General features: G+C 34.3%; 1 protein-coding gene across 2 annotated transcripts in view; it reads right to left on the bottom strand.

The window, feature by feature from the left end:
• The window catches only part of Fak (protein tyrosine kinase 2 Fak), a 117919-nt gene that overhangs the window by 77436 nt on the left and 13600 nt on the right, over nucleotides 1-26883 (bottom strand). The window lies entirely within an intron of this gene.

The raw sequence follows: 26883 nt of genomic DNA on the forward strand, positions 1-26883 counted from the left end.
CTTGAAGCAATATTTCGATTTGCTCACTTGTTCCTGCAACTTCTGTATCTGAATCTGTAGAGTAGGGACGGTTAATGTAGACCCACAGCACTTAGGTCACATGTGACCCATTGTACATCCTCCCGAGAAGTTGTCTTCCTAGGTCATCGCCCATCCTGTCCTTTCCAGGAAGATGGACAGGTCACTAGGAGACATCTCCTTTATATCGGCAGGTGTAGGCCAAGACTCGCCGAACACACACTCTCTTTGGCAACATTGAGGTGTCTCACGGCGGCCTCCGCGAAGGTTTTGGAAGGTGCAGCGATATTACTGACGTTGCGCGGCTTTTTCAATCTTCTTGGAGTTCCCTCCGTGTAGGTGCTCAAGTGAGGGCGCTTTCCTGCAGGGGCAACCGGTTCCTTGCCTTTATTCAAGGCGGAGCTCTTGGCGCCCGCCGCAGGAAGTGCCCTTGATGATGGGGAAGGAGGAAGGTGCACTTATAGTTGCTGCCACTTCTGCCTCTATCGCTATCTTTCTCTTTTTTGCCTCGGCGCCGCAAATGAGCCTACGCCTTGGCCTTTGTATTACATCACAAGGTGATCTGCCATGTCTAGCCTCTTTCCGAGCGGTATCCACCTGCAACTTATTATCCACCTCCGTCATGACCTGTTCGTTAAATTTCAGATTTTATATTACCCTTTCATTAATCTTACCCAACCTACTTCAGACTTTTCTTTTTCCCCGTCGCCGGAACGTTTGTATTTCATTGCAGACTTTCTTGACTTCGCCTCAAACCTCTTTAATCTTGTCTTCAGCTTCCAATATATATTTCACCTTAACTTTTCAGACTTTTCTGCTATTTCTCTTCAGTCGATATCCCAAGTGTTTCTTCTTGTTCTGACAGATGCTTGAGCGAATCCTAATCGTCCCTTTTGAGTTGCCGCTCTTTCAGTTCTTCTCTTTTACGTTCTTGTTACTTCAGTTTTTTTGGTCTTATCCATCTAGTTGTCTGGTCTTCTTTCCTTTTCCTTTCCTGTTTCCTACCCTCATCTTTTGTTTGAACTAATATTCGAACTAATTGATCTGATCCTCAAATTGACACACTCGTATATACATATACTCAAACCGAAGACTGTTTTTTTTAAATCTTGCCTGGAGAAACTTGATACACGTTGCCATGTGTATGTCAAGATATATAGGTAGGTAGGACGGTAGCCTGGTGGGTTGACGTGGGTGGTCAGCCCCACTCAGTCAATGGACCGGTGGTTCGAACCGCAAGGCTGGACGATCGATTTTCACTTCCTGTCGTCCAGTCCGTGTTTGGAATCACACGTTGAAAGGTAAGACCTCGTTAGTCCTTAAGTCGCACAAGTTTTGACTTTTGAGAGTTGTCGTTCGTAGGGGGGGGGGGTGGGCGACAGCGGAAAAACAGATTTTAACAGATAAGTCGGATCGCTACATTTGGTGGTGGAACAACGAGAGAAAAATTCCGAAATAGCTGGAATTATCGGAATAATTCGCGATACATTGAATATGTATATCCAAACCCGGTGGTAATTTGATCGTTATTATTTTTTGCACTACCCTGTAAGTCTTCTATGCAAATAAACGAACTGATCCGTTAAAAATTAGTACTGCTTCCATGGGAAGTCGAAACCTTTACTTCAGTTTATGAATGCCAATTATGTTGTTTCCTGTCAAGCGAAATTTGATGTCGGAACATATTTGGTCATGGTTTACTTTGAATTTTGATTGAAGTAAATGGCTATATTCGTCTATTGAAATATGAAAAAGTATTTTTAGAAGACATTATTCGGGAGAACTTAATGTTAATTGGTGTTTTTGGTCATTCAACTTTCCACAAAAATATACAAAACTACATCGATATAGAATCTGCTAAATGTATTAGACGGCAAAGTTTACCCCGGATGAATTTCAATGTCCATCGTACTATTAGCCAGGATGAATTATTTATTTTATTTGTAGGCTTTTATGTCCAGTTGATGCGATCTTCAGACTTGCAATGAATCATATTTATACTTGGCAATTTGAGTGATATAACCACAAATCTTTTACTGCAAATTTACTATTGTTAAACGAATATAGTCTTTGTTTGGAAAACGTAATATAATTTAAATGATGTTGCTTCTTACCACCTTAGAAATTATCAATGTTGGGTTATTATTTAGGGTATATTATATTATTTTTTCATATAGTGTTTCTGGAGCACGAAGTCGGGCCACACTGGAACGGCCAGTGTTACCGGGTTATTTTCATGCTTGGCAGTCATTAAAATAATAGATTGATAAAAAAACAGCATAAAATTCATTGTATAGCTTACATACTCCATGCGCGGTACTGCATACAGGTATTTAATAGTTATATAATAAAAAGTAAACTGAATCATCAGTAGATTTCTCAAACAGTCCAGAGTCAAAACAGGAAATTTACTATAAAAACCGTAAACCTGGCAACAATGAACACGGCGCTCCTTACGTGCGATTTCTTCTTCATCTGACTTAGACTGATTCCCAATATTCCGCAGTCTATTTGCATTACGGATTCCTTGTCAAAGATTCGATCTTCTCGCTAGCTGCAGTGAAAATAACTGATGGATATTTTTGACTTTGCTTCTATCGTGACAACAATTATTATAACTTCTATTGTCTTTGCGTGCTCCTGGACAACTGTCATAACCTGTCACTTTGCAGCTATTTTTTTCATTTTCAAAATGTTTTCAATATTTTTTTATCGACCTTCGATTAAAAAAAAACTCTGATTTTCAACACAAACAATGACTTTAGTTATAATAGTTATTCTGCTATTTTCGACTTCGTTCCATATACACTCCTCAAACAATTATAGGATCACTACTATGTAATGACCGTGTACAAGAATAAGTTTTATGATAAATAAAATAATGTGACCTTTGGCAAAGGACAACTGTGATTAGAAATAACAGAGGTTGTTTTTGTCTCTTGACTTTGGATTGGTATAGATAATTCTCATCTATTTGTGAACATACCGAAACAGAAATGAAAAACAGCATGATCCAAGTACTAACCAGTTGTCAATCAAACTTACAAGGCACAGTTTACCCATTTTCTGTCTGGTGCCTCCTGTTTACGTACCATGGCAGGTGTTAGAAGATTTCTTTCTGACAATGATACCACTAGGGCTGTAAAATGGATTGAAGGTGGTGTTTCTCAATATTAACAGTTAGGTGTAAGTCAATCAGAGGTTTCAAGACTTTGGGACCGCTACCAACAACTGGAGACTGTCCCTAGGGGGGAAGGGTAGAAGGACAGGTATTTAGGTTTAAGTGCTATCAGGCGCAGATTTTCAATAGCCAGGGAGCCACAAAATGAGCTAAGTCGAGCAACGGCGACTCAAATTTCCGACCAGACTGTGCTAAATCGACTTCGAGAAAGTAGATTCAGATCTACACGACCAGTTCAAGTACCTAGGCTTACAGCACGAGAAGGGATGCAGTTCGCTTGGACACGCAGACGTTGGCAGCTAAATCATTGGCGTGAAGTACTAAGTACTCTTTTCTGATGAGGGTCCCCTTTGGAGGTAGATCAAGAATGGTATGCGGTGGAATAACACTCAATGATTGTACAGACCATGTAGTCATCCCTGACCGCCCAAAGGTGCGTTAATGATGTGTTGGATGTCCAGATACGTCACAAAGCAGAAGCAGGAGGGCACAATTTCATTTTTATGTACGATGAGGCTCGTCACCACGCTGAAGGGATCATGCGTCAGTACCTACAAGCCCACAATATCACTACTTGGGGTGGCCAGCTTGCAGCCCGGACCTGAATCCCATCGAGCATGTATAGGATCAACTGGAGAGAAGCATCAGAAGTCATCAAAACCAACCCACCACTTTGGATGAGCTGGAAATCGCTTTTCGAGAAGGGTGGGAGCCTTTGTCTCAAAAAAACCTCAGGAGATTCATTAAAACCATGCCCCGGCGAATTCGAGCTGATTTCTGTCCCAGGAGGAAACACAAGATACTAAGCCATTAATTGTAACACAAAAACAACTAAAAAATCAACTAAAAATCATTCAATAATTTAGCGTGGCTTTGGTAGCCATCTGAACATACGTTTTTTTACTACTAAAAAAATTACAAGCTCACCAAAAATGACTTTCGGTGAATACTCATAAAGATCACCTCAACAATAATGGATTCTACACAATTGCATATGCAGATGACATAGTTATCTTGTAAACCGGCAAATTTGTGAACACACTGTGTGATAGAGCGCAGGATGGGCTCAAATTAATAGAAACATGGTGAAAGAAACACTCACTATCGATCAATCACAAGAAGACTGAGATGGTCTGTTTCACCAGGAAAAGAAGTTTATCCGGCTCAAAACCTCCCGAAATCTTCAAAAGCAAACTAAACTTTTCTGAAGAGGTGAAATACCTTGGTAATGTCCTCGACAGAAAGCTAACATGGAACTCTCACCTACAAAGTAGAACAAAAAGAGCATATGTGGTTTATGAGCAATGTCGAAGGACAGTGGGACGCGCATGGGGTCTTTCACCCCGTGTGGTCACCTGAATCTACACTGCAATAAGACCTATGTTAACGTATGGAGCCATTGCATGGGGACCGAAAGTTCTAAAAGCCACGGTCATCCAAAAATTATATCAAATACAGCAATTGGCTTGTTGAAACATCAAGGAGCCATGAGAACAACACCAACCGCAGCAATGAAATTAACTACGGATCTGAGGTTGCGTTAATGGCCATGTTCCGATTGCGAACGGCTGGTGTAAACATCGAAGTAGGAATGGATCAACTGAGGCTGAGCCTATGGCGAGAAGCGCTTACTGAGCAACCTCTTCTGTAGGCAACCAGTGATGCAATTGAACCCCCCACGTTTGTGTTTAATAAACCTTACAAAATACAAATAAAACAGAACACAGAGTCATATACTACAAATGCATTACGTATTTATACAGACGGCTCAAACACCAAAGGAGGCTCATGATAAAAGAAATAAAACTTTCTATTATTATTGTATAAGTTTGAAAATGTATCTATAGGACGAAACTGCAGTAACGTTAGTTACAAATTAAAGTGGTAAAATACATAGAAAGTTTCATTTTTCTCATCATTATGATTTCCTACCACGTATTAACGGCTACATCCATCAATTTATTGAAAGAAGGCTCAGGATGTGGAGTGTACTCCAGATCACTAAGCCTGAGGATTGAGTGGGGAATGGGAAAAAATACCAGCGTGGTCCAAACAGAACTGGCTGGTATCTTAATCGCCATAAAAGAAATGACCAGGAAAGGAATGTTTGGCATGAACATAACAATCTGCACTGACAGCAGACAAGCCCTATTAGCCTTGAACAGACAATGTGTTACCTCAGGGCTAGTACTATAGTGCCACCAAGATTTAGCCAAAGTCTCGGTAGATAAAAACATTATCCTGAGGTCGGTTAAAGGATACGACAGGAGTAAAGGTAATCGCATTGCCGACTTTTTAGCCAAGGAAGCGGCTGGACTAAGAATTTTAGGACCCAGTGGCACCTACGACCTGATGACTTCAACACTTGCGGAACTAGCCAAATGTTACATCCATGCTCAATCCCTAAAGAGATGGGATGGAATCAAAGGATGCAATCTTGCCAGGACCTGGCGACCCTGAAGAGCTGGCGCCGAAGAAATATCTGGCGATGACCAGGAAAAATCTACGCCTAACAGTAGGATTTCTGACTGGTCACTGTCAACTAAGGAAACACCTCCATAATATGGAGCTAGTGGACACACCTCTATGCAGGATGTGTGAACAGGAAGATGAGACTGTCAGGCATGTCCTATGCGAGTGCCCGAAGTTATCGTCAATAAGAGAGTGTGTGTTCGGCGAGTCTTGGCCTACATCTTCCGATATGAAGGAGATGTCTCCCAATGACCTGTCCACCTTCCTGGAAAGGACAGGATGGACAATGACAGGAGGACAACTCCTCTGAAGAATGTACAATGGGTCACATGTGGCCTAAGTGCTGTGGGCTTACACTCACCTTCCCTACTCTACAACAGATACTCATAAAGAAGTGATTAAATGATTCGTCAATTGTTTTGAAGGGTGTATTTTCATTCATTCCGACACACAAGTTAACAAAAGCCGTCAAGGTGTGGCATGTTTCTGAATATGTATCCATCATCAACGAATTTTTGGTAGACTCAACACTATATTTTTACATGTTGTATTCGGCATTGAACTAATTAAAGAGCATTCAACTAAAAATACAATCATTAGAATTATTCTATGACTCAAAAACGCGAGTAAATCCTCGAAAGTCCTTCAAGACGATCTTTCAGTATGAATACTGCGTATGTAGTTGTGGGATTTCAATTTGTTTTCAAATGCATTCCTAATCTGGTATAAATCCCAACATGTGCGAAGACCATATGGTGGAAGTCTTAACAATGTAAGCCTCGATTAAATCCAGGAAACAACGGATGGTAACACACCGAAAGAGATTAACTCTTGTTTAGTAAAGATGGCGTCGTTGAACACCTGCCGAAATGGATTAAAACTTAGTTTATGTGAGTTTACTCATTCTAAGTCAATAAACTCATCATTCCACGACTTCAAGTGTTCTATTTTCATTCCTACACTTGCTACTTACAACGAAATTCCGGCATAACCGATTTGTTTCCGAAACCTTCCTGGATATTTTGCAATGTGCGAATGATTGAGCCTTCAAATATGTTTCAAATTCAATAAAAATATCACTCATTTGAGATATTTGAGATATATTGGCTTCAATCGTTTGCTACATACAGTATATTCCAATTACAATGCCACCCTTGGTGAATCATTTGACATTGAAACTTTACTTCTCAGCAGGACGTCAAAATTTTATAAATCTGAAAATACCATTTCTATAGGTAATTCGGTAATATTCTCAACTTCTAACTTGAAAAAAAAAGTTTTTCCGTTAATCAGCTGTCGCACCCCTACGAACGACAACCCTCAGAAGTCGAGGATTAACGAGCTAAGGATTAACGAGGTCTTACCTTTCAACGTGTGATTCCTAACACGGGTTGGACGATAGCAAGTGAAAATCGATCGTTCCGACTGGGGCTTGAACCACCGGCAAACACGGCAGTCAATTCGAGTGAGTGAACAAAGCACCGACGTTGAACCGCCTGACTATCGACCGATCGACTTATCCAATAACATTTTTTTGGGTCCGCTCTAAGGACCATAGAATGCCATTTGCCAGTCCTAAAGGCGGGAGTGTATTAAAAAAAAAATAATAACAGTTATATTTATTCGTATTTCTTGTTTGAAATCGCCTTATGAATGTCAGTTACGGTTGGACAATGAATGCTTCATCATTATCACTACTCACTATCGAAAACCAACCGAAGATGAATAAGTTTCCGCCGACCACTCGGTAAAACGCACAGATAAAAATAAATTATCGAGATAAAACCACCGCGATGTCGTTACACTTCCCAGTACTCGGAGTTCGAAGATCGATGCGAGTTTCCTTGGAAGTTTTCGAACAGGAGGAAATTGCATTTCGTTGAAATGGGGCGACACACAACAGAGATCGGAGGCTGGGACGGGCCAGAAACTACCCTAATACAGTGGTGCACCCCTAAAAATGTTTTGAAACACACAAGTTAACCACCAAGGAGGTGTACCAGTATTGCGAATAACAAACCCTAAGATTGAATAGAACTGGCCGATACTTGATGAAAATCTATATGGAAACTCGTTGAAATTTATGAATTTATATTTTTTAGAGAAAATGAAAATTCACATTTTTTTAACAGACCTTGTAAACTATGGGAACTGAGCTCCTATATTTGACAAGCTCTAAGTACACGATGTCACGATTGATTATCTATCTTCATCTTCCGATATTCTATTTGATGAACTTATGACAGTTTCTACCAGTCAACAGAAATTTCTTGCAAATACTCACAACAAATCTCGATTCATTTCAATGTTGAAGGCTAAGTTTATTGGCGAAAATATATTGGTTGAACAGGCTAATAACGATGCCGACGTACTGATTATTGAAACAGCTATAGAGCAATTTAATTTGACAAATACAACTATTGTTGTTGGTGAAGATGTAGACTTACTCGTACTTCTTACTGCTCGAACTCCACCTGAAAAAACTATTTTCTTTCTGAAGCCAGGAAAAGCTCAAAGTCAAACCGAAATATATTCGTCAAAAAGTTTATCTACTTTTGCAAAGAGTCAAAATCATGTACTATTTTTACACGCAATAACTGGCTGTGATTCAACGTCTACATTTTACAGGAGGGGTAAAGCAACAGTCTTTAAAATGTTTGAAAAACAAGATTTAGTTCAATGTGCTGAAGTTTTCAAAAAAAAGTAATTCGACTCAACAAGAAATTATCACCAACGGGATTCAGTTTCTTCTATCTATGTACAAAGCTCCGAAAAAAAACACCTGCTTAGATAAGTATCGATATGCATGTTTCGTCAAAAACACTAAAAAAAGAAACAGGTGCAATTAGCTTGTCTTCCTCCAACCTCAGTTGCTGCTCATCAACATCTTCTCCGGGTATATTACCAAGTTCAAGTGTGGCTTGGTTATCAGCTAGACCCAAAAGACTGAGGTTGGAAGTTAGTCGACAATGCATTAAAACCTATTCAGACTTTACTCCCACCTGCGCCGGAAAAACTGCTGAACACAATTTTTTGCAACTGTGAAAAGGGATGCAGCGCTAAATGTGGTTGTAAAAAAGTTGGACTGTTGTGTTCTCTGACACGTACACATTGTCAAGGCCAGTCATGTTCTAATGCTGAATCACCAATAGTGGAGGATTCATTTAATACCAACGAGGAAACATGCGATACATCACTCTAGACGCAGTTTACCTACACCCAGGATGAACGTCAAGAAGAAGAAGAAGACCAAGAAGAAGAAGAAGACGAAGAAGAACAAGAAGAAGAAGACCAAGAAGAAGAACAAGAAGAAGAAGACCAAGAAGAAAAACGACAAGAAGAAGTATTTGAAGGTTATGACTCAGATGAATGAATTTTTAATTTTTTTTAATTTCAATCGCTTTTATAATTTCCAACCCTTCCTAATATATTTTATTATGGGAGTTTTCAATTTGACAGAATCACAACAGACACGTGGAATAGGCCTACTGGGGAAACCACGTTAAAAAAACGCGCTAAGTACACTACCTCATAGGTGGCGTGGAAACGTGTGCATTTAATGACGATTACAACTTTTACAACTTTTTGACTCGTCGTATCTCAGAAACGGTGGCTCTAAGAAAAAAAAGTATTGATACATTTTTTGTAGAGAATTTTATGATCTACAATTTTTCTGTGAGGTTATTTTATGATAAAACTTGCCGTTTTCCTGAAAATCGCGAAAAAAACAATTTTTTTCGAGATGTTCGACCTTTGATCTCGAATAAATTTTTTTTCATGCATCGCAATCATTCGGAATTTTAAAATCTCATTTTTAACTATGTTTTGAACAATTACACGCGTTTGCAGGTTGTTGAAAATTTATGTACCTTCCAATGTCTAGATTGACCGGATTATTGCTATTTCAGTATTTTGATAGGTAGACCCCCATTACCTCAGATAATGAAGCTCATTATCATCAAATAGACCTACCTTAGATATTAAAAGTAAAGTATTCATATCATTTCCTAATACTACCAACTTGGATAGCGATACGCGAGTCGAGAGACATTTTTTTACTAGTGTGGAAAAAGTGATTTCTTTGAAATATCATTTTAGTAGTTTGCAAATTGATATTGTAGTAGTCTGATTATTATAATCTTAGTGCTCGTCAATTTGGCAAAAACAGTGTACACGACTTGTACATTTGTACAGATTTTAGTGATTTACTGTACAGAATGAAATAAAAACAATATGGAGTTTTTTGTTCATTTTTTGACATAAAATCACCCGAGGCGTTTTTAAAATAAACATGTAAAGTAAAATAGCTATTTAAGATATGAGTGTTACAAGTAAGTTTTTATTTTCTGAGTGCAAAAGTTTACGAAATGAGCGTAGCGAGTTGGGCAATTTCACGGAACAAAATATAACTTAATTTTAACACAAATATCATACAAAGTTTTTTGTACAAGTTTCCTGTTTTTTTAATGAAGTATATTAATTAAATATTTCTATAAAAACACAGTTTAACATCTCCTGTCAGTTAACTATTTTTATGTTATCGCATTTGCTGTGAAGTGGCCGTGTCAGGTGACGCCTAATCACATTTACAGTTCTTGCTAGTGTTTAATGTCTTGCATAATGAAGAACAATAGTGAGGAATTGTGTGTTCCTGATGATATTGAAGAGGCTGCAGAAAGAGTTTCAATTGAATTGTTACCAAAAAAATCGGCTCAGCAATACGACATTGCATATTCTAATTTTCATGGCTGGTGTAAACTTAAAAAACGTCGAAGGCTATTTCAGTAATTCCGTCTTCTTAGCCTATCCAGAAGAGAAATCAAAAATATGGAATTCGTCAACTTTGTGGAGTAAGTTTTCAATGATAAAGTCGAGTGCGCTCGTTAAAAATGGTGTTAATACAAGCAAATATTTCAAGGTAATAGCATTCTTAAAGCGGAACAATGAAAGTTATAGATTCAAAAAATTAAAAACTCTCACGTTTGAACAAGTCCAGAGTTTTATAAATGAGGCGCCAGATGAAAAATATTTGATGATAAAAGTTGCTTCTATTTTCGGATTATATGGATCCTGCCGGGTGAAGAGCTGTGCCATTTATTAATAGAAGACATTAAATTAATGGATAAATCATTGATTGTTCAAATTCAAAACACAAAAACGAAAATAGGTCGTACTTTCTGCATTGTTGGAAAAAACATTGATTATTTTAATAAATACGTTGCATTACTCTCTTCTGTTATCAATCATCAACGTTCTTTTTTTAAATACTCAAATTATAAATGCAGTGCCAATCCAGTTGGTATAAACACGTCTGGAAAAATGCCCTCTACCATTTCTGAGTTTCTGAACCTCCCGAAACCAAAGATATATGCAGGTCACTGTTTCACAAGGTCTCCTGCTTCTTTGCTAGCAGAATCAGGAGCAAATATAACGCATATTAAGAAGCCCGGAGGATGGAAGTCTACAACAGTAGATGAGGGTTATATCGATCAATATATTTCTTATAAAAATGCTATTGCTGAAACAATAATCCCATCAGCTATATAGGTCCAGCGTTACAGCATCATCCTCATCACTTAAATGTTAATGCCCATGAAATTGTCAACTCAGCTAGTTCAAACATATTACAAGGCTCTTCAACATCGCAAGGTATTAATATCAGCAGTTGTTCTAATTGTACTTTTCATATTAATGTTCATAAATAAAAATATTAATGTAATTAATGTATATAACACATTTGTAACAGAATTTAATTGTATCTATATCTATTGTTCATAATAAAACTTTCTCAAAAATTGAATAATTATGTTTTGTTAATGGCTATTTGGTCGAAAAAACTCGTATCAAAAATACTTTCAACACTATTGTTAAAATATTTTTAACACGCTATTTTGTAAACATGTTCTTTTAATACTCTTGACAACCATTAAAAATGTCACTTTTAATGACAGTTGTACAAAAAAGTATTTTTTCTGTGACGGAAAAAAAGTTTGACATTTTATCTCTGATGACAGGTAACAAAATGTCACTTTTTATGAAATTACTTTTTTCCCCGGGAAAAAAGTGAGTACTTTTTTCACGGATATGCATATATATTACAATTAATAAATGTGCATTGCTTGAATGATATATTCCATGAACTATTCGGTACAACAGTAGAATTTTCTTGTGTTGAAATTATATTTTTTTCTGCCACGGACACAACTGTCGTTGATGTACCTGGTCGCAAATCGGGTGTGGGTGTTATTTCAGCACTGTCAAACGTTCTAAACACTTTATTAGCTATTTCTGTCCTGTGTGCTACCGATTTATCAACATACCCTTCAGCGACCGTTGATGACTTCCAACCGCCATGTTTCTTTAGTGTCATCAAGTCTTCCCCAGATTCAACTAAAAGTGTAGCAGACGATCTTCGAAATGAATGACCTGTATATGAATTGGCATTTTCAAGTTGGAGAAAATTAGCCACTGCTTCAGGTACCTTAAAAAACTGATTGCTACCCAAAACCTGACTGATACATTTTCCATTGCGATATGCATAAAACAGGCGGTGATCCTTTGCTGCTGCTGGACAAAGGGCTGTGTACATTCGGTAAAATTCAATATATTCTTCAGTAACTACAAATATCCTGTTTGCATCATTCTTTGTTTGCTTGAGTTTCACAATTAATAACCTTCCCGAATCTTCAATATCATCTAATGTTACCTGGCTGATTTCACAAATTCGACAAACTCCTGCGATCCCAAATACAACAACATCCTTGGCCATTAAATAAACTTCATAGGGAGCATTATTTCAAAAGTCACTAATATGTGTGTGTACTCGTAAATATCGCAGCTTTCTTGGGCGTGTAACCTTTCCCATTTTGTTTCAGAAATGTAATTAGTTTGAAATATTTTGAAATGTCTACATTATTATTGGATTGTAACATACTTTTTTCTACACCCGTACTCTAACAATACACTTATATGACCATAATCCGTTTCATAATGATATCCATTATGATACAGATTTTTCATATCGATACAGATTATCAACCAATAGAAACCCATAATTTTTCAATCAAGAATCCTGTTCTTTTTTTTGTCCTAGATTCTAACCTAAGTAACTAATTGCTTTATTTGTCAAAATAAGTTTTCATATTACCTACCTATATTATCAAAATGTCTGAAAACAGCGATATAGAAGGAATACCATCGACTCCAATATTTTTAAAAGATCAGATCAATTACAGTTGTTATATTCAATATAAATACAATTAGAATCTTTATAGTTTTCATATATCCATGATAATACCATTAGGTTTGTGTTTTTTTAAAAAAATATGAGTTAATTACTGTAAATGTGTTCAATACAAATATAATATTTATAGTATTTCATTATTTATCGGGTTTAGAAAAAATAGCGTATGCAACTCTCATGTAATGGTTATTAATACACTCGCATATACTATACAAAACTCGCCTTTGGCTCGTTTCGTATCCCGGTTAATGCTCGTGTCTTAATAACCATCATTAAATGATCGTTGCATAATATACTATTAATCATTGAATAATTCGACCACACTGTTGATGGTTTTTGTTGTTGTGCCAGTTCCGAAAAATAAACCACTAACACCGTCTCCGAGAAAGAACTGCATGTCTTTTTCATCTTCCATTCCATGCATCTTGAATACGCTGTTTCATAAATTTTCCGCGATTTAGCTGGCAATAATTTTTGTGGCGGTACTTTCGCTGCTTCTACTAACTCCGGTGGAGTCAGAGAAACCTTGGAATTAGACATTTTTCAAAATAACTACTGACCACTAAGTTCGCAATTTTTAAATCAAATCACAGTATAAAAGGAATATGAGAAGTTCTGTAAAGACTTTTCCACCAACATCAAGCTGGGAACTATTGAAGATCCTGCTAATCGAACTAGACTGGATAAACTGTTGAGATTCATCTCATCTAACGGAGGTCAGTTCACTGGCCTTGCAGAGTATGTCAGCAGAATGAAGCCGAAACAAGATACTATATTCTACATTGCTGAGGCTTCAAAGGAAGAGGTGGAGAAGTCACCATTCATTGAAAGATTACTCCGTAAAGGATATGAAGTGCTCTATTTAACCGAAGCTGTTGATGAATATGCCATTTCAGCTATTCCTGAATTTGAAGGAAAAAAATTCCAGATTGTGGCCAAAGAAGGTTTCAGTTTATCTGAGATTGAGGGAGACAAGGAGAATTTGGAGCAACTGAAGTCTACTTTTGAACCTTTAAATAAATGGTTGCATGACGATGATCTGAAGAACCAGATTGTCAAAACAGTAGTTTCTGAAAGGTTGAGCGAATCTCCATGTGCTCTAGTGGCCAGCAGATATGAATTGACTGGTAACATGGAAAGATTGGCCGTATCCAACGCCCACCAAAAATCAGATGATCCCCAACGCACTTACTACTTAAGTCAGAAGAAGACATTAGAAATCAATCCGCGTCACCCATTGATGAAGGAACTGCTCAAAAGGGTAAACGATGATCCTAGTGATCCCATTGCAAAAAATATGGCTAAGGTGATGTTCCAAATAGCCACCTTGAGATCTGGATATATGCTAAGAGAAACTGCAGATTTTGCACATTCCATTGAAACTATGATGAGGAAATCGCTGGTATACCTATCAATGAGCAACTGTACTCCTAATGTTGTATTTTTGTTTTAATAAAAATATAATAAATTGACAGATATTTGATTTTCTATTGATTGGTTTCCTAGCAACGCTATGAGTACAACAGCCTATACCTGTTTAAAAATTTAAATTTCACATCGATATTGTAATAATATGTTTTTTCAATATTAAATCGTCGTTTTTCCTGTCACACAAAAAAAATGGTGTCTTATACACGGGAAAAATATTAGATTTTAGCTCTCGAGCTAAAAACTAATACTTTTTTTCCCTTGTATAATAAATAACTATTATTTAGCCCAAGAAACATAAGAAGTGTGTTGATATCGATTTTTTAATTTTTTGCAATATTAGACGTACGAAAAAACGTCGTTAGAGTTTTTTTTTGCATCGTGTCAGGTTTCATCCGTGATCCGTTTTTCTCGAAACGTGTTTAGGGGTGTACCGCTGTGCTAACAAGGATGGGAGACTGGGGCGGACCAGAAACATCCGCCTCCTCAAAATCGATACGACTTGTCTAGGTTGGGGTTTATCGACCTATTTACGCGTCAACGCCGGATAAATGCTGCTATTCATCGAAGTGGAAATGCTGCTGCTCGCCTGCTAGCCAGAAATACAGAGAACGGTTTCGAAACGAAATCGGGTTGTGTTTTGTTTATGTGTTCGATTTGATCGAACATTAAATCATTATCGTTTCAATCACTTCATTATATACCAGACGGGTGGAAATGATAACAAGGAATCGATTATTCTCAGCAAAGCAGTCAAAATTTTAACATCCACTTCATGTTTTTTCTATGGTGACAGTCACAGATTCTTATCTATGTTTTGTCATTCACAAGTGAATATAATTTTGCAACTTTTCTTATATTATCTTAGGCTGGGGTCCCACTATTCGTTTTTACCGGAATAGTTTTAGGCTCGTGTCACACTATGCGTTTTCAGCGGTGCGGTAAAAATAGATGTCACCTTTATTTCGATACTGTGAAAATATTCAGAAAAATTGGTAGGTTGACAGCACCCAGTGAATCGGTAATACTGGGTGCATATATTCTTTTCCCAAAGTAGTTTAACGAAAAGGTTTTGGACCAGACTCGCGTTCACTGTGGTGAATTTTTTCAAGAACTAACAGAATCTCGCTTTTTCTGCTATGGAAATGCTTATACGCATATTGTCACACATATCTTGACACGTTCATAACAGCGTGAAGTAACAGAACAGACTATTGAACATTCCACTTTCAAGACGATTGTGTTTCACAAAACAAAATGCTTTCAAAAATATTTCCGTCAATTCCATACTACACAGATACCAGCAATGAACCAGGTCTATATAACTTCAAGAAACGAGAGTAAACGTCATAGAACATTAGCCCAATTTGGAACCACCAAATATAACACTCATTTTGTGAATAGGCTTGGACGACCCTTATAGTCTGGATGACAAAATGCTTTTTAAAAGATTGTATTTAACTTGACTTGTATGTACCTATGTTAACAAATCTGGCAAGTTTAATTTGACCCACTTTCCGGTATCCGATTGACCTGAAATTTTGCATGTTGGTGCAGAACCGATGACAATGCATGTTAATCATAAACGTGACCTGATGCTGAGGATCGGCTCCGTACAAAAAAAGCTCGTTAAAGAGGATGAAATTTCCGATAAAAAAGTCCCGACTCCCGAAACTCTATCTCCATTATTTATAATTTTAATTTGACTTTGAGAATAGGGTTCCGCGCGACTGTAACGGCATGAGCCGTAATAAATAATAAATAAAAATAAAGTTATGGCACTTTTTTATACATAGCTGTTTTTATAATTTTATTCTGCTTCAGAAAAAAAATATAACGTTGGTCAATATTTGTTCATAACAAAATGTTAAACTAATAAACAATTAAATAATGAATAATTTTTTTTTGCCAAACTATTTAAAAGTGTAAATTATGATTTTTAAAAGCAAAATTATTTCTTAACAATTATTTAAACAATCGAAATATAAAAAAAATCGATTTTAAACAATTAAAAATTAAAATTAAGAACAAACAAATTTTTTAATCATAATTATCTCCAGACAATAAAAATAACAAAAAAAAATTTCAGAAATATTGAATTTCTTTATTTGTTCAAAACAATTTAATAAACAAATTACGTAAAAAAATCATATCCCATGTTAATAACTGTCATTGTTCAATGTGAAAACAGACACAGCTAAATATCAATTGAAAAAAAAAATTATCAACAATTTTTAGATATTTCATTTTGCAATAGTTATAAAAAATCATAAGTAACAAATTAATGAATTCATATGAACTTTTATCGCAGGATCATATGAACTATATATATCAAAAGGGCTCCACGAAGTTTAAAATTTATAGGCCAATTATTTATACCTTTTATCCCATTATTTATGCCAACGGAGGTTGAGAAAAAATTTGTTAGTTAACAATTGAATAACTTTTTGAAAAATGGTGGATTCATTCAAGTGTTGAGAAAATACTAGATTTTTTTCAAATTTTTAAAATGACATTTTATGTTACTTGTGTATGAGGTTGGATTCTTCCATTCTCTCCGCACACATCCTGGAATATTACAAAAGATACCATTTTTTGCTGATTTCGATACCGCAATGACTATTGCCTCTTCCAGTTGTTACTTTTCGTCCCGTTTCAATAAACGGGGTCTTTGGAATATAGCGGTGGAGGAACTCGAAATTAAATATTATTTGTCGAAATGCTTGTCTAAATTGTAAATACTGTCAAGTATTATTCTTGGCGTTAGTTTTAGTAACATCGGTTGTTATGAATTTTCTATGCCTATATTCTGGTTATTCTAGTGATACCGGTAGGAAATCAAAAAACATCTCTAGACAATATCATTGATTTATGATGCACTGTTTGGAACCTTTGGTATAGTAATGAATATTACTGGAGCTTTTCCCCAACACCAAAACGTTATTTTAACACATCGACACGTGTTTCGATCACCAAGTGATCATCTTCAAGAGGAAGAACAAATAAACTATAATCGTTAGGTCTTTTTCGGCTGAAATGATCTGTTAAAATCTACAAATAATAAGTAAAAAAAGTAGTTACGATTAAGATTTGTCACATCAATAGCTCACTTAACTGTAGCTTATTCAAATGCTACTAACAATCACCAATTATGTATACAATAGTAATAATAATTCCTAGAATTTGAATAACATGTTCAAATACGGTTTAAATACGTTTATAAATCGTATTTTTTCACGTCGAGGAATAGCCTCAAGAATAGCAAATTACGTATACTATACCAGCGATATTTCAAAGCCTGGACGCATAAACAAATCGCAGATTACAAACACTTTTGATGATAGACCGAAAATCCCCAACGGGCCACACGAGTGATTCACAAATTACTCACGGTTGTGCTGGCAGACGCAAAATTATCAGACTCACTTACAGAACGATTGAAGTCAATTGGCCAAATTGGACTATGCAATATTATCTAGTGGGGTATGATGAATATCGCGGACTTGACCCCATTCATCTAGAATAGATCCTATTAAAAGTCTATCCGACAGAAATTGCTTCGGGTTTCCTTTAATAATACTGGAGTTCGAGTTCAATTGTTGCTTATAAAGGTGAAATTAGTTTTCCAGAATATCGAATTACTCATCTCTGATTAAAAACCCAACAAGTCATATCAAGTTATTTGAGCTGATAATTGAGTTCCTGATTTTTAAATCAGGGTAACAAAAAAATCCATTAATGTTTAACTTTCTTTCGTCGATTTATAAGTTCAATTAATTGTTTTTTACTCATTTTTACTGCCCTGAAGAAGCTTTCCACTGAAAGCGGCAAAGTGAAGCAGAGTTTTGATTTTTTGACTGAGAGACCCCGTTATTTAATTTTACTATATTTATTCTAAACTATATTCAATTTTACTATATATATATATATATATATATATATATATATATATATATATATATATATATATATATATAAAATCAAAATCAAAACAACAACATCAACAAGAACATTCAAATAGTAGGCAGTAGAGCGTATAACGACATTCTACTTCTGAACACGTATATATATATATATATATATATATATATATATATACAATCGATCGTTTCAAAAACACTTCACTAACTTTCTTCGAAAGCTTCTGATAATACCTCTTCCATATTCTCTGTTTCACTATCACTGTCATCATTTAAATGTCATCATAAATGAATTTGTTTCCAACATTAATATGGAAGTGTCCAATCTCCATATAGTCTTTTTCAACTAAAATTACTTTTTTAATCTTTTTCTGCCAGTCTTCTTCGGTAGTATTAGATAATTCTTCTTTAACTAGCTCTATTAACTTCTTATCAAAAGTTTTGGAAAATTATAAAATTATTTTTAAGTCTGATGCTTTATTTCAAATTTCCCCAAACCAACTCGATGGGACTGAAAACACAAAAATACAGGGGAAGTCTCAGTATGGTGTGTCCATACTTTTCAGCAATACTCTCAAGGGCATACACTATTTCAAACGTTTTTGTCTGTAAAACTTCAAGTAGTTGGTTTTTGGTATAGTTATCTTCAAAATACAAATTGCTATCCATTAAAAAACTTTATATTTCATCTTTCCTCGAATTTTTATTCGGTACTTTGATGAGCTGTCGCGAATGATAGCAAGCGTTGTCAAGAACTATTACACTATTCACATCCAAATTTGGGATCAATGTGTTTTCAAACCATTTCTCATGCGGGCATGTTAGGCGTACACATTCTTGAACCATCAGTCCACCTTTTCGTAACTGTGTCGTGGGTGTCATACCAAGTTTCGTCCAAATAGAAAATTTGTCGTTGTTCTTGTCTATATTCTTGTCTAAGTATTTGTTACGCAATCCCACTATTTGCTTTCCATAGCTACTTGACGTTTGTTTATTATTTTAAATCTAAATTCTAGTTTCTTTATCCAATTCTGAAGAGTTTTGTCACAGCAGCTCACGTTATGGCCGAAAGTATTCAATTTCTTTCTTATGATTTCAGTTGTAGGAATCTCATTACTTTTGTAACAAACGTATTTTTTTTGAATGATTTTTATTAGATAAACATCTAAAGGTTTTGGTAATCCCGTATTACATCGCGTCTTGCGTTCATCAGGTTTGTTTTTGACTATTTTACGTACAGTTGAGAAATAAATTTCGGTCAAATCTGAAGTTGCTTTTAATAGTTTATTTCCCTCGAAACCAAACTTGAGGTGTGGATTCATACATTGAAACATCTCTCTGTGTTTCAATATTCAAATGCATCCGAATCTTATTCACTGGTATCTCTTTTTCGCATTGGAATCACTACACAGGAAAAAGTCTGCGTTGTTATCACACTCGTTATTACTATTTGTACTTGTCCAAGGACGCAACAGATAACAAAATTTTTAAATAATTGTAACTGCACCAATATCGAATTTCAACTCTCATATCGCGATCAGTTCCTGAACTGAGCATTGACGACAAAACGGCGATACTCGTCCCCACATTCTGTTCGTAACCGTAACATGTTTTCAAATTCAATTTTATGACTCTTCAGCCAATCATAAAACCCGGTCAGTAAAAATTATCCAATACGAACCGCCAATTCTTCAGTCCACGTGGACTAGTTGGCAGCGGCATTATTTCTCTGTATTGGTTTTTTGGCCTTTGAGATGCCGATAGCTTTAACTATTCACAATACAGGTTACTTCGACTATACCACTTATTTTAGAACCCATAAAATCTATATCATGGTGTGTAGACTTTCTGGTCTGGAGTCTAACAGATTTCTGTTTCAAAGTTTATTATCCTAGATCTGAAGGTTTTTGAGCCCGGCGTTTCAGCTGCAACTGCGGTAGACAGTATCTACCTTGCCGACTATTACGCTTGCCACCTTCAGTTTTCCGATCGTAGCAATGCTGAGCACTTCATCGGACCAGAACCTGTCATTAGCATCGCTATATATAGGCTTTGCCAAACAAAAATTGAACATCTGGATGGCTAGAAGATTTATGCACTTCTGGCAGAATCTTCCAGGATTGACTCACTCCAAGGCGTTTATTCACCCTTCGAAGCTTGATACCAAACATGTGTTGGACTACAATAGGGATGAACTATGATGTCTAACAGGCCTTCTTACAGATCACTGTCATTCGAATAATTATATGCAGACTCAGACTGTCAAAAGATAGTGTGTCTGTTTGAAAAATGATGAAACAGCAGAGCACATACTTTGTGTCTACCCCGCTGGGGACCAAAACGGGTTTTTAGAGTTCGGCAGAGCCGTACTTTTACCATTTGACCTCAAATGCCACTCACCATACAAACTAATCGGCTTCGTTGAGAAGCTGGGTTTATATGGCGGAGTGTGAATAGGTGTGAGCCACAATAAACCCTTTCGGGTTGCGGTGGAGGGTCGTATAGACCCACTCACTTTGGACCTAACCTAACCTAATGCTGAGCACTTCGACTATTGCTGGACGCACCGTCTTTGATGATATATACCGCAATGGGGAATGTTCCTCCTGACGAAAATCAAGTAGTTTTCATAAAAGAGCTCTATAACAACACATTTGAAACTTATCATTTCAATCTTTCTCTTTGAAAAATTATTTAAATACTTAAAAAAGAGGAATGAAATAATGCATTCAACATTTAAAGGGATTCCTTTCTATTTCACCATTTGGCAACATCGGTAATAGCTAATAAAGGACAATGAATCTGTTACCTGTATCTGAGACCTGTATTTCAGAGGCGTGCTGTTCTGTTTACTCATGTTCAGAGTTCCAAAACATTCTGTGACATATGAAATTTTGTGTACCTAACCTATCTTCCTCTATATAAATAAATAACAAAACAGCTGTTGTTTATGTGGCTTGTGGAGGTGGTATTGAACTATAATTTATATTTTGCCTTAATTATTGATTTATAAAGATAATTTTCCTTTTTCAAAGTAGAATATCTAGGTACGTATAAATTATTTCAACTTGATATAGGTGCTGTTGCCAATATGTGAATTAGAAACAAATCCCTTCAAAAATTAAAACCCAACAGTTGAAATATCAATTTGAATACTGTTCGAAGTGAATTTGAAAAACTCATGAATTAAACTCAACTTTATTTTGTTCAAACTTGCATTTGCTGTAATAACCACAATTGAGGAACATTCACACTATAGACCCAAAAACCTGCAGACCTGAAAACAGCAAATAATCTGCAATATCTCCTCACAACGACGTATCCAGAGTCTCAGATCGAGTTAATCGTGCGATATGGTCCCGACACCCGGTATCATAATGCTTTTTTGTATTTTATTGTCGTCTATATTGGTATTTCCGGTCGAGCTTTTTAAATTAGCTAAACTAAACGACATATTGTCTACTCGAACGCCACAATGAAAGCCAACATCACTAAATGATGTAACGTCCTATAACGATACCGGAATGATAATGCGGAGTAATGTTCGTTGACCCTGATTCTCGGTGTCGATAATGTCGCTGTGAGCCGCGAAAAAAAAAATGCTTCGCGTTCGTATTTGTTTGCTGTGCCTATGTACCCTAGTCGAATTAGGATTTGTTTATCACAATTTTTCTCGAAAACTGGAAAATAAACGTGATAGCACAGTGATAAGATTTAACCCCCGTCTTTTCTCGGGTATAAATCGAAAAATATCGTTCAAAGGAAAAACATTGACGAAACTAAAATTGTAGGAAAATTAATACCAAACAACTTCTGTAACAAATATTTTTCATGTAAAATTGAAAATAAACGAGTTATTCAATAAAAAAAAATCAACCCGTAAATTGAAGATGGCGGGAACCGGGAACTTAAATTTAGATTACCACTGACCTCCCCCCAAAGACTTCCGAAAAGAAAATTGACAGTAAAAGTGTTTGCGTTGCTGGACCCTTTTTTGAGCTAATTCGACTGGGCTAATGGTACAGCGATATACCCCTAAAAATGTTTAAACAAAAACCGGTTAGAAGTCCACGGGGATGCCAGGTAAAAACATATTGTAATGGATGCCTTGAAGTATTGCAAATATGAAAATCTGAAAGTTAGTATTTGGTTAGTCCTAATAAGTTGTTTTTTCTTTTTTTTTCTCTTACTATTTCATTCATTTTTCAATATTTGTTTTCATTTTAATTTTTTTCAACTTTTTTTTATTTCTTGTTTTGTTTGAGTTATCTAGGAATTTAAATATATACACTTTTTTTCTCTTTTTTATTTTCTTATTTGTTCCATTCGTTTTTTCTTCCTTTTTTTACTTTTTTCCTTCTTTCTGTTTTTCTTATCCTCAAATTACACTATTCGAACGGATTCACATTCGTTTGGGACGTGACAGAACGCGACTTATAGGCTAGCTGGTAGTCATGTTAGTTTTATACTACAATGTATAGAGAATACATACTCACTGAAAAGTAAAATTATATTTCTAAATTACCTTTTTTGATAAATTGGAATAGAATTTTAAAAAGATTTGTATTTTTTCTATTGACATTCTTATTTAGTTCTAAAAGTTAGTATTTGGTTAGTCCTAATAAGTTGTTTTCATTTTCTTTTTTTTTAACTTTTCATTTTATTTTTTTTTATTTCTGGTTTTGTGCGAGTTATCCAGGAATTTAAAAATATACACATTTTTTTCTCTTGTTTTCTTTTTTACTTTTTTAATTTTTTCAAATTTGTTCCATTCTTTTTTCCTTTTTTAATTTTTTCCTTCTTTCTGTTTTTCTTATCATCACATTACACTATTCGAACGGATTCACATTCGGTTGGGACGTGACAGAACGCGACTTATAGGCTAGCTGGTAGTCTTGTTAGTTTTATTCTACAATGTATAGAGAATACATACCCACTGGAAAGTAAAATGATATTTCTAAATTAACTTTTTTAATATATTGGAATAGAATTTTAAAAAGATTTGTATTTTTTCTATTGACTAGAAATTCTTCCAATTTTATTGGGAATGTCATATTTTCACTTTCCAGTATTTCGTATATGTTATCAATATGTTCTTTATTTTCAATACATAGTAGAACTAGATGATTTAACGTACCAATTTTTCCACATGAGCAATTTGAATTACACAAGTAACATTTCACATAATTTAAGTTCCGTCTTCATCGTAAATTATCTATTTTAACATGTGAAGTTTCTACAATATTTTGATATTTTCTAGATTTATAATACATTCTCATTTAGTTCTAAAAGTTAGTATTTGGTTAGTCCTAATAAGTTGTTTTTTTCTTTTTTTTTCTTACTATTTCATTCATTTTTCAATATTTGTTTTCATTTTAATTTTTTTCAACTTTTTTGTATTTCCTGTTTTGTTTGAGTTATCTAGGAATTTAAATATATACACATTTTCTCTCCCTTTTTTATTTTTTTATTTGTTCCATTATTTTTTTTATAATTTTTTTCTCCTTTCTGTTTTTCTTATCATCACATTACACTATTCGAACGGATTTACATTCGGTTGGGACGTGACAGAACGCGACTTATAGGTTAGCTGGTAGTCTTGTTAGTTTTATTCTACAATGTATAGAGAATACATACCCACTGGAAAGTAAAATGATATTTCTAAATTAACTTTTTTAATATATTGGAATAGAATTTTAAAAAGATTTGTATTTTTTCTATTGACTAGAAATTCTTCCAATTTTATTGGGAATGTCATATTTTCACTTTCCAGTATTTCGTATATGTTATCAATATGTTCTTTATTTTCAATACATAGTAGAACTAGATGATTTAACGTACCAATTTTTCCACATGAGCAATTTGAATTACACAAGTAACATTTCACATAATTTAAGTTCCGTCTTCATCGTAAATTATCTATTTTAACATGTGAAGTTTCTACAATATTTTGATATTTTCTAGATTTATAATACATTCTCATTTAGTTCTAAAAGTTAGTATTTGGTTAGTCCTAATAAGTTGTTTTTTTCTTTTTTTTTCTTACTATTTCATTCATTTTTCAATATTTGTTTTCATTTTAATTTTTTTCAACTTTTTTGTATTTCCTGTTTTGTTTGAGTTATCTAGGAATTTAAATATATACACATTTTCTCTCCCTTTTTTATTTTTTTATTTGTTCCATTATTTTTTTTATAATTTTTTTCTCCTTTCTGTTTTTCTTATCATCACATTACACTATTCGAACGGATTTACATTCGGTTGGGACGTGACAGAACGCGACTTATAGGTTAGCTGGTAGTCTTGTTAGTTTTATTCTACAATGTATAGAGAATACATACCCACTGGAAAGTAAAATGATATTTCTAAATTAACTTTTTTAATATATTGGAATAGAATTTTAAAAAGATTTGTATTTTTTCTATTGACTAGAAATTCTTCCAATTTTATTGGGAATATCATATTTTCACTTTCCAGTATTTCGTATAGGTTATCAGTATGTTCTTTATTTTCAATACATAGTAGAACTAGATGATTTAACGTACCAATTTTTCCACATGAGCAATTTGAATTACACAAGTAACATTACACATAATTTAAGTTCCGTCTTCATCGTAAATTATCTATTTTAACATGTAAAGTTTCTACAATATTTTGATATTTTCTAGATTTATAATACATTCTTATTTAGTTCTAAAAGTTAGTATTTGGTTAGTCCTAATAAGTTGTTTTTTTCTTTTTTTTTTCTCTTACTATTTCATTCATTTTTCAATATTTGTTTTCATTTTAACTATTTTCAACTTTTTTATTTCCTGTTTTGTTTGAGTTATCTAGGAATTTAAATATATACACATTTTCTCTCCCTTTTTTATTTTTTTATTTGTTCCATTCTTTTTTTTTATAATTTTTTCCTCCTTTCTGTTTTTCTTATCATCACATTACACTATTCGAACGGATTTACATTCGGTTGGGACGTGACAAAACGCGACTTATAGGCTAGCTGGTAGTCTTGTTAGTTTTATTCTACAATGTATAGAGAATACATACCCACTGGAAAGTAAAATGATATTTCTAAATTAACTTTTTTAATATATTGGAATAGAATTTTAAAAAGATTTGTATTTTTTTCTATTGACTAGAAATTCTTCCAATTTTATTGGGAATGTCTTATTTTCACTTTCCAGTATTTCGTATAGGTTATCAATATGTTCTTTATTTTCAATACATAATAGAAATAGATGATTTAACGTACCAATTTTTCCACATGAGCAATTTGAATTACACAAGTAACATTTCACATAATTTAAGTTCCGTCTTCATCGTAAATTATCTATTTTAACATGTAAAGTTTCTATAATATTTTGATATTTTCTAGATTTATAATACATTCTTATTTAGTTCAAAAAGTTAGTATTTGGTTAGTCCCAATAAGTTGTTTTCATTTTCTTTTTTTTGACTTTTCTTTTTATTTTTTTTATTTCTGGTTTTGTGCGAGTTATCCAGGAATTTAAAAATACACACATTTTTTTCTCTTGTTTTATTTTTTTTCACTTTTTCATTTTTTAAAATTTGTTCCATTCTTTTTTTCCTTTTTTCAATTTTTTTCTTCTTTCTGTTTTTCTTATCATCACATTACACTATTCGAACGGATTTACATTCGTTAGGGACGTGACAGAACGCGACTTATAGAGAATACATACTCACTTCAAAGTGAAATTATTTTTCTAAATTAACTTTTTTGATATATTGGAACAGAATTTTAAAAAGATTTGTATTTTTTCTATTGACTAGAAATTTTTTTAATCTTATTGGGAATGTTATATTTTCACTTTTCAGTATTTCGTATAGATTATCAATATGTCCTTTATTTTCAATACATTCTAGAATTAGATGATTTAACGTACCAAGTTTTCCACATGAGCAATTTGGATTACACAAGTGACATTTCACATAATTTAAGTTCCTTCTTTATCGTAAATTATGACTGAGGTGTCACTCGATTCGTTATTTCAGACAGATTAATTTACTCTTTCAGCAAAGTTATTTGCAAATATCTCAAGAAATATTTCAGATATTCAAAGTTTGAATTGTAGCACCAATATTTATATTTTCAATTGAGCGGTGAAAATACATGTAAAAACAGGTGATATGACTCGCCAATACGACACCCAAATCAGTCGCTTTAACAACAAAAATTTCAACCCACTTAATATAACAATGAACTGGCAAAAAATTATAGCAATTTTGTTGATAAACATTTTTTTTTAAGTTGGAGGTTTACATAATTGATAATTTATGAAATGGGGCCGGAATTTTTATTTCTTGGAGTTAGTCTTTGAAAACTTTAGAAATGATACTCGTTGGAAAAATTGGAAATATTCAATTATTTTTCATATATTTATGAACAATCAAAATGTTGAAAAATTAAAAGCTACATTAATATAATTTTCTTTATTTCTTCAATGTCATTATTTCAAAAATTGTTTTGTTATTATTATAATAGCTAATCGAATTTTTTTTGAGAATCTTACAATCTAATAATAAAAAAAGTTTTTTTTAAAATTTTTATTGCATATAAACATATTTAATAATCAACTATTTATAAATGGCAGTAAATATCA

The sequence above is a fragment of the Leptinotarsa decemlineata genome, unplaced genomic scaffold (assembly GCF_025532065.1).
Source record: "Leptinotarsa decemlineata unplaced genomic scaffold, Ldec_3_MD MMD2_tig00026282_RagTag_RagTag, whole genome shotgun sequence".
Taxonomy (NCBI): Eukaryota; Metazoa; Arthropoda; class Insecta; order Coleoptera; family Chrysomelidae; genus Leptinotarsa; species Leptinotarsa decemlineata.